The sequence below is a fragment of the Helianthus annuus genome, chromosome 16 (genome assembly GCF_002127325.2).
Source record: "Helianthus annuus cultivar XRQ/B chromosome 16, HanXRQr2.0-SUNRISE, whole genome shotgun sequence".
NCBI classification, from domain to species: Eukaryota; Viridiplantae; Streptophyta; class Magnoliopsida; order Asterales; family Asteraceae; genus Helianthus; species Helianthus annuus.
The window spans coordinates 144,451,764-144,461,260 of NC_035448.2; positions in this window are offsets into that span (position 1 = coordinate 144,451,764).

A 9,497-nucleotide genomic window follows, 5' to 3' on the forward strand; every position below is an offset into this window, starting at 1 on the left:
TGATAGAATAAAAACAAAAAAAAGGAATTATAAAAAAGGTAAAAACTAGAAGTCTTTCCGTTGGGTTTAAAAAAAATAAAGTGTTGAAATAAATAATAAAATTCCTAAATTAGTTTTTATTTAATGAGATGAGTAGAGAGAAAGCTTTAAACACTATTTTGGTAAATAATTTTTAAAGAACACTATTTTGGTAAATACTTTTTCATCAATACTAATTTAGGAAAAAACTTTTTTTTTAGTTTACAAGAAAAAATATTTACGATTCAAATCTTTAACTGTTTTTTCTAATACTAAATTACTGTACTGTAGAAAGCAAACAAATTTTGGGTGCTACTAAATACGCCCCCCCCCTTTTTAGTAATAATTATACCCCCCTCTCATATTTTATTGTTTTTTTGTCTTTTTGTTATTATATTTATTGTCTTTTTGTTATTACTATTATTTACGATTAGTAATAGTAATGTATTATTATTATTTATTTATTTATTTTTATATTTTTTTTTAAACAACAAACATTATTAGATAGTAAAAGTAATCACCTACCATTGCCTTCAAACTTTTTATATTTCATAATATATATTTAATTTGTTTTTAGTGCATTTCATATCAAATCAGATTCAAAAGATACAATCATTATATTCCTTTTTTATTTCACTATTTGTTACCTACAAGATTCTTATATTGTTACCTATCACTATTTTTATTTCACCATATTAAATTCAAACAGAGGCTTTTACTCTTGTTTCTTTAACATATGCTCAAGAAAGCCATTCAAAGAGCTGCATCATAAATTTATGTATTCATAAATTTACTTGTTAAATGAGTGATCTACTTATGCTTCATCATATCATTCAGAAAAGCTAAAGAGATGTCTGGGTTTTCAACGAACCAGATATAGTTTTTAATTCCCACGTTTCAAGTTTCAACTTAGTTATGTAATCTAGTTAGGTTAAGGGTCTTATTTTAGTTTAAATGAGTTTGTTTGGAAAACAACTATATTGTATAGTTTAAATGAGTTCGTTTGGAAGTTACGATTTAAGCAAGGATTACAGATAATGAAAATGTATATTGAGAATATAAACTTAAAGGCTCAACCTTGTAATGTTGGCATAATAAATTTCATTTATGAAGGTTTTATTTTTATTTTGTAACTACTTAAACTTATTCACCTAATATTTTGTAACTAATATTAATTCACTTTTAGGTGTTCAAGTCTCATGAAGAGTTGATGGAATGGGTTAGAAACACCAGACGTAGCCTTGGTTACGCTATTGTGACTAAAAGATCGAAAACGAAAAATGGCTACGTGTCTAAAGTTGTACTTATGTGTGATCGTGGTGGTGTGTATAAATCAGTTAAAGAGTCAAGAACGTGCAACCACGTGTTATAGTTACGGACAGGGAGTTAGCTCTGATGAATGCATGCGAGAAAGTTTTTCCGAATGCTACCCGATTACTTTGTAGGTGGCACATATCTCAAAGTATATTTAGAAACTGCAAATCATCTTTCACCACGGAACATGATTGGAATTCCTTCAATGTAATGTGGAATCTGCTCATTGAATCTCAAACATGGACATCATTCCTCCAAAATTACAAGCAACTTCAGTCAATGTTAATCCATCATCAAGGTATTTATTATTACTATGACCCTATCATTATTATTGTTGTTGTTGTTGATATTATTATTTTTATAATCTTGCAGATGTTTTGGATTACTTGAATAGTACTTGGTTAAACAAGTATAAAGAAATGTTTGTGTCAGTATGGACTAACGAATGCTTACATTTCGGAAATCAGACAACTAACAGAGTTGAAAGCGAACATGCCAAGCTAAAAAGATTCTTGAATTCAGCAAATTGTACCTTAGATAAGTTTATTGGTCACGTTGATGAAGTAGTGAACTCGCAATATACAATGGTTAAAGATAGTTTCGAAAAAAGTAGAACCGTTCTAATGCATAAACACAACCTACCAATGTTGAAGCTATTACGTGGTTTTGTTTCTCATGAAGCACTTGATATAATAATAGCAGAGCGTCATTTAAATCGTTCACATTGTCGTTGTCAAGTTCGTAAGTGTTATGGATTACCTTGTGCTTGTGAAATCTCAAAGTATAAGAAAGCAGGTCAGTATATTAAACTAAGAAAATATAAATTATCAAAAAGTTTTTTTGGTAATATTTAAAAGCTGGCAACTTATGCTTCAATGCAGGTCAATCTATTCCTTTAGATTCGGTCGATGAATTTTGGAGGAAACTCGAGTTACCAGTATATTGTGAGGATATTACTTGCGACGTCGAGTTGGAAAGTTTTAAAAAAGCCTTTGATAATCGATCCAATCCTGGAAAGAAAAGTTTACTACAAAAGTTAAAAGAAATAACCAATCCAAGTATACCTTTTGTTGAAGAACCTGATGTTAAAGAAAATACTCGTGGACGACCAACTACAAAATCCAAACAAAAAAAAAACGAACCCTATAATTGCTAAACCTCCCCTTCAACGAAGCTACTCCCAAAAGCCTCCAAGGCACAGTCCATTTGGGAACTCCCAAGATCATGATTACACTCAAGAGCCTGCAAGGCACAGTTCATTTACGAACTATCAAGAGCAAGATTACACTCAAGAACCTGCCAGGCATAGTTAGTTCATTTGTGAACTTCCAAGAGCATGATTTGTCACACCCCAACCGATGACGGAAACATCGGGGCATGGCACTGAGCGAAATAGATTGCCAAGAGAAATTCCATAACAACTAAATTACCGGATAGTTAATATCATGTCCCATACCATAACCCATCAAGTAACCAATTATTACAGACATAGATTGTGACAACTGTCAAAATTTCAGGTATCCGTACAACTATTAAACCATGATTAGTGCTTAATGACTGTGCTGAATTGCAATTAACTGCTTACTGATTATTGATATATACATACATGTGCATCATATATTGCTTAATGTCATACCATTATTGCATGAAAGCTTATTTGACTCAAATGATGCACGAAACACAGTTAGCACAGTTATCCGATAAATCAGGAAAATGCTGACAGAACTCAGAACATAGACAGACAGTGTGTTGAGACACAGAATGAGCCAGAAACCAAGTCTTACACTAGTATAGTGTGTAGGAAAGCAAGGATCACAAAACTGCCTTTTTAGAGATATTTTAAGTGCCGGAAAGTGCCTAAAACTCACATAAAGTGCTGGATTCAGCAAAATTCAGCAATTTTCAGCATGTAAACACACTAATATCATGCAGAAATATAGTTAAATGGTCCTGAATGCTTTCCTAAGTGTCGGGAATCAAAAGTGTCACAAAAGGGTACATAAAGCACACTAAACTGCATAGTTTAGCACCTTAACGAACCAGTAACCAACCGAACAACCGGACACTACCCAAAACACCAAATTTACACTAGAAGCACTGTTTTAACATTACCAAGCTAGTTATGGTCCCCGAACATCATAACACATCATAAATATCTAGTAACTAATGTAACTAACTAATACTTACAATTTTACCATGATCTAACCAACTTAGTTACAAACCTATGTCTAGACCCCCCCCCATATCTACGGCCCCAACAAGGGCCCCACAAGACGATTTGTTTCAATATTAAAATAGATCATGTTTATGCTTTTCTAAACATAATATACAAGAGTTAAAGTGTAGAATTGGATTATAAGAGTGCACATAAGGATCCTAACTTCATTTCCACACACACAACTCCTCCCTTCTCCCCTTTGTGCTCTCGGCCAAGAATCAACACATACACACTCACTTTGTTTGATTAAGATTCATACAATCCAAGCATATACAAGTGTGTTAGAGGTTACATAAAGGAGCTAGGAGCTTTCGGAAGTTCAAGGACCTTGTTCATTTGCTTTTATCCACTTGTTTTCTTCACTTGATCATCCCTAGCCTTGTGCTAGTGGTAAGAACCTCGATCTTTCTATTTTACTTCCATTTTAAGTGGTTAAAAGAAGAATCATAATGTTAATCATAAAGAACACTAAGAATCACAAGAAGTAAACTTGAACATAAGCATGATTAATGAAGAAACTAAGTTGTTTATGTGTTGATATACTTGTTGATCATTGTTTGTTTGTGAAAATGATGTTGATCATCATATGATCTTGCTAGATCATGATTAAAAACATAATCTAGCAAGATAAGAGGATGAACATGATAGAAGTAAATGGATCATCCTCATAAGAAGCATGAACTTGAAAGAATATGTGGTTTTCTTGAAAAATAATGATCAAAGTAAGTTGTTAATCATGTAGATCTAAAATTTTATGGATGATTTCTCAAGAAACCAAGTTAAAAATATAAGTTTTATTAAATCTTGGTTCTTACATAAATAAACCCTATTTTTAAAGGTTAAACAAGTGTAGAAGTATATGTGTAACAAGAAAAACCCATGAAGAAACATTTTTAGAAAATATGATCATAAGTTGTAAAGATCCATATTCTTTAAAAAATGAAGTTTTCAAAAAATCAATCACACTTTAGAAGGTAACAAGACTTACTAAGAACACTAGTAAGTCTCTACAAATTTTTACCAATTTTCAAGTTCATGAAGTAGTAGATTATGCTTGTTTTTGGCAAAATTGGTAAGTAAAGGTTGTTTATTATTGATTGTGGATTGACTGTGTTGATTTTTACAAAAGAAAATGATATGCTTGAAAGCATGGAAACCTCCATTTTTAGGGGAAACTATGGCAAAATTTTTCTAAAATTAAACACTTAGAAAAATATTCCTAAACAAATATTTACAAGTGTATATTAAACCATGAATTTCTCACATAAACTTTGCCATAATTGTTGTTACAAAAATATAAATATTAGAGGTTGGTTTTTATAAAAAAAGTGAGTAAATATGTATTTAGGAAAATATATATTTAGAAGTCACCATGTGTGTGATTATTTGTATATTATGTGTATTAGTTATATTATTTTAGGACTTGAAATAATATAACTCACTAAAATACCAAAAATTACAATCCAAAATATTACCAAAATTCCAAGGAATAAATATACACATTTACACAAAAATATTGCTGAAACCCAACCAAGTTGGCAAGTAATATAACTTACAAAATATTCCGGAAAATTCATTCACAAGTATATTTTGGTAAATAATATTTTGGACACCAAGGAAAAGAAAATATGATTTTTACAATTATTACAAGAATATATCATATTTTTTTACAAGGAAAAATATATTATTTTTGGCAAGAATAAATATATATTTTTTCTTGAAATTTTTAGAAGATATATTATTTTTGAAAGAAATATATATTTTCTCAACAAACATGAAATACAATATTTTTGGGGTTAAAGATGTATTTTCTCAAATAAATATGAAATATGTCATTTTTGGAGAAAAATAAGTTTATATATATTTTCCAAGATAGACCTGAAAATATATTATTTTTGAAACTTATGAGAAAATACAAATATTTTGCCAAAGAAAAATTATAAATAATTTTTATTTATTACAATATATATTTTGGAAATATATACTGGTGAACTTTTATTGAGAATAATGTTCTGGAAAAATTAATATGAAATTAAGTATAAGAATACTTAATGAATACAATAAAAATACGTATTCTCGTACGTATGATTACACACCAGAATACGACCCCAATACATGGCAAAAATATATAAATACAAGGATACGAATACACCCATCTTTGGGAAGGAAATACATGTATAAATACTTGAAAGGTATTAAGTTAATACATATTATTTTAACTATTATTCCAAAATTTAATAAATATAACTTAAGCTAAAATATTTTTTATTTTAGCAAATAATTATAACATGGAATAATATTGAAGATACAAAGAACGTAACTCGAAGACACTAACTAATACTAAATCAAGGCACGGCCCGTTCGTCTAATAGACATTAGTACGTTGTAGGTAGTCGTATATGCCAGGCGGAGCTTTGAGTTACGGTGTTACGAAGAACGCAAGATTGTGAGTTCATGACCCCCTTTTCTTTAAACTGTTTTGTTTTATAACTTCGGGGGTGAAGTATATGTTACAAAATGTTTAAAAACAATTACAGTTGGTATGTTTAGCTAAGGATTGCATAGTAGATCATGTGAATGGGTAGGCGCACTCCTAAGACCATTAATGCTCGTGTTAGGACCGAGGGGCATGAGTGATAGATCTATTTGGGTGTAGCGAGCCCACACCCATGTGGACCGGGGCTTGGTCCATGAGGTGACTATGTCTTACAGCCGGAGGCCCGGTACAAAATCTGCTAGGTTTAAGCCTTCGTACGTCGTTGTACAGACGTTAATGGCCTTGCAAACCATTAATTGATCTGTATCCTTGTTTTTGCTTTCATATCGGGATTTACAAAACATACATACATACATACAATGATTACAAGGTTTTATTCATACACACAAACAAACACATGAACTCGCTCAACTTTTGTTGATGTTTTCAAAATACATGTATTTCAAGGAATTAAAAGTGGATCTGGCAGGCGTTTAGATGATTCAAGTTGCGTTAAGAATAAAGGATTTCATCCGTTGTCTTAGGGTTTGGTTAGTGTGTCTTATTCCTGGACGAGACACATCTTCCAAAGCCTGATTTTATTTAGAGTCTTTTGATGAGTCCTTAGGGAACTCAAAACAATTCGTATAGTTTGTAAAATCTGAATTTGAAGTCTATGTTTCAAACAATGATGTCTGTGATGTTTTTAAACTTATTTAATGGATGACCATCTATGGTTTTATCATATAGTTGTTGTTATGATTGAATGCAATGATATTAAGCAAGTCACACATAATCACGCTTCCGCAAAAGTCAGGGTGTGACATAGATATCTCAAAACAAAACATTGTTCCGATAACTCAGATTAAATAAATAAATTGTCTTTGTTTCTATACTCTCATTACTACTTGATTCCACAAAAGCAGGTAAAGCACAGCATCCTAAGCACATGTCACATACGTTAAAATAAAGGTCAATACACATAATGTAAAAGTGAGCATACAAGTTTAATAGTATAATAGAGTTCTAAATCGTTTATGCATAACTAGCATGTAACGTGTACAAAGTGAAGGCAAGTAGGTTATCGACAGGGACATATGCACAGACGTGACTGCGAGTTGTAGAATGCGCAGCACATATCCCCACTGGGACACGTTAAGTAAAGCCTTTAACAACCCCTCTGCACGACAGGTGCTGAGTCCAAACAATAGTACTATCGTTGCTAAGGTGTCAGACAACAATCACTGTGTTAACATAACATACAAGCATTCATCGAATAACACGTAGCATGCAATAACGGTCAGCATATAAACAGTGTTTGCATTGTGTGTAGATTGTGATTTGGATAAGTAACGTATGTAACACCCAAAAGTGCATAAAGCAAAAAGGGATCGAGTATACTCACAGATAGCGTTTAAGTCAATAAACACTGTCTTGGATTGAAGGGAGCGCTGAGAGATTAGCTTGAACAGTTTACGATAGCATAAGCGATGAACGACGCGTAAAATGGTGAAAAATGGCTAAGTGTCGAGTGGCAATCCGATCAGATGGTTTTCCGATCGGTTGACCATTCGATCGAATGTCAATCCGTTCGGGTGGTCATCCGATCGGATGGCCATTCGATTGGATTGACATTCGTTTGGTAAGGATGTGTTTGTGTATGATGGCTTTGAAGTTTTCGTTGTAGCATTCTGAAAATAGAGAAGTATCTCTACCTTCAGGTCGTCGATCGAACGGTCGTTCAATCGGATAGCGATCCGATTGGCAGGACACTTAGTGAGAACAAGTTCACAGCAGGATTGTCACTCGATCGGATAGCAATCCGATCGAATGACAATCCGTTAGTTGCTGATGATCTTTGAAAATTATGAAGATGTTTAAGTATCCAAGTTCCAAATGTCACATGGTCAGATGGTCGTTCGATCGGATGGCTCTCCGATCGGACGGCAATCCGTTCGACATTCAGAGCTTTGCAAGTTTGAAGTAAAAAGTTAAGTGTGGAACCAAGTGCAATCTGATCGGATAGTAGTTCGATCGGATGGCTATCCGATCGGACGGCAATCCGTCCCAACGAACCAGATCGTCTTGAACTTGATTATTTTTGAAAGTCTTGTAGTTTGGTCGAGACGATATGAAGACGTGTTAAACAACGGAACCTCGGCAAGTCCCAAGTCGTTCGATGGAACAGGAACCACCCTAATCCGACCAGTTGATTGTTCCTTGACGGTTGTTCATGTTTATCCCAAGATCGGTTGTCTCGTTGATAGGATCTAGATCTCAAATCGACACATCACTAGAGAGGAGTAGAAGGTCTGAATGAGCTCTGATTCTATCGGTGTTGAGTGCATTGAGTGTAAAGGAGTTGAAAGAAAGTTATAAAAGTTTCTTTCAATCCTTTTGTCTTTTAAAATGTTTAGATCTATGCAAAATCGTTGTGAAATCATGTGGAAATCCTTCAGATCTGAGTTATTCTTGGTGGAATGAGGTCAAAACTTAAAGTTCATAAGAACTCCATGATGACATCACCCTAGAACACCTCAAATCCGCTGATTTCACGGTCAAAAGTTAAGATTCAAAAGAGAAAATGATGAAGAAGTGTGTGTAGATCATAGAAGTACAAGGTTTAGGTTGAAAACTTATAAGAATCGCGAGAAATCGAGATAAAGAAGGTCTTGAGCGAGCTGTTTGAGTGAGAGAGCTGTCACATCACTAGTGATGTGACAAGAGGGTATTTATAGGTTTCCAAAAAGGGAAAGGAGGGGCAAGTGTCGAATAGGATGCATCTCGAACGGATAGCGCCTCGATCGGATGGCCATCCGATTGGATGGCCATTCGATCGATTGGCCATTCGATTGGGTGGCTCCGTGTAACACCCACCCCGTAACCCGGGTGATTGTGCACAATAGATACACTTACAGCGGAAACAAACTACTTTCATTAAAACTTATAATAGTCTGAGTACAACACTTTATTTATTCACAAACTTTTGGCAACTAAGAACTCCTTGATCTTCTAAACTCCACAACTGTCAAGTAGTTCCTATAGCTTTCCTCATGACTCACCTGAGATAAGTATACTCAAAACGACGTCAGATATATACTGGTGAGCTCATACTATACAATTTTTATAAAGACAGACCACAGTTTACATTATATACATACACAATATGGGCATGTGACCACATTATAGTCAGGTTGGGCCTCATTGAACCTTATAGGTCACATTTGACTTGTCACAAACCACCGTACAAGAGACATACTGGTCCTCCAGCTGTGTCCCCCTACGGCCGTCACATAGGTATGAGTGTGTGTCGCTGGACCTTATAAGCACGAAGTGCCTGTGGGTACAACACCTTATTACCCTTCCCAGAGTGACACACCTCATTAAGCATAATAGGATCCCATATACCCCTACTGACACATGCATACTGCAACATTCTCATTATTACCAGTTATGGACGAGTATACTATC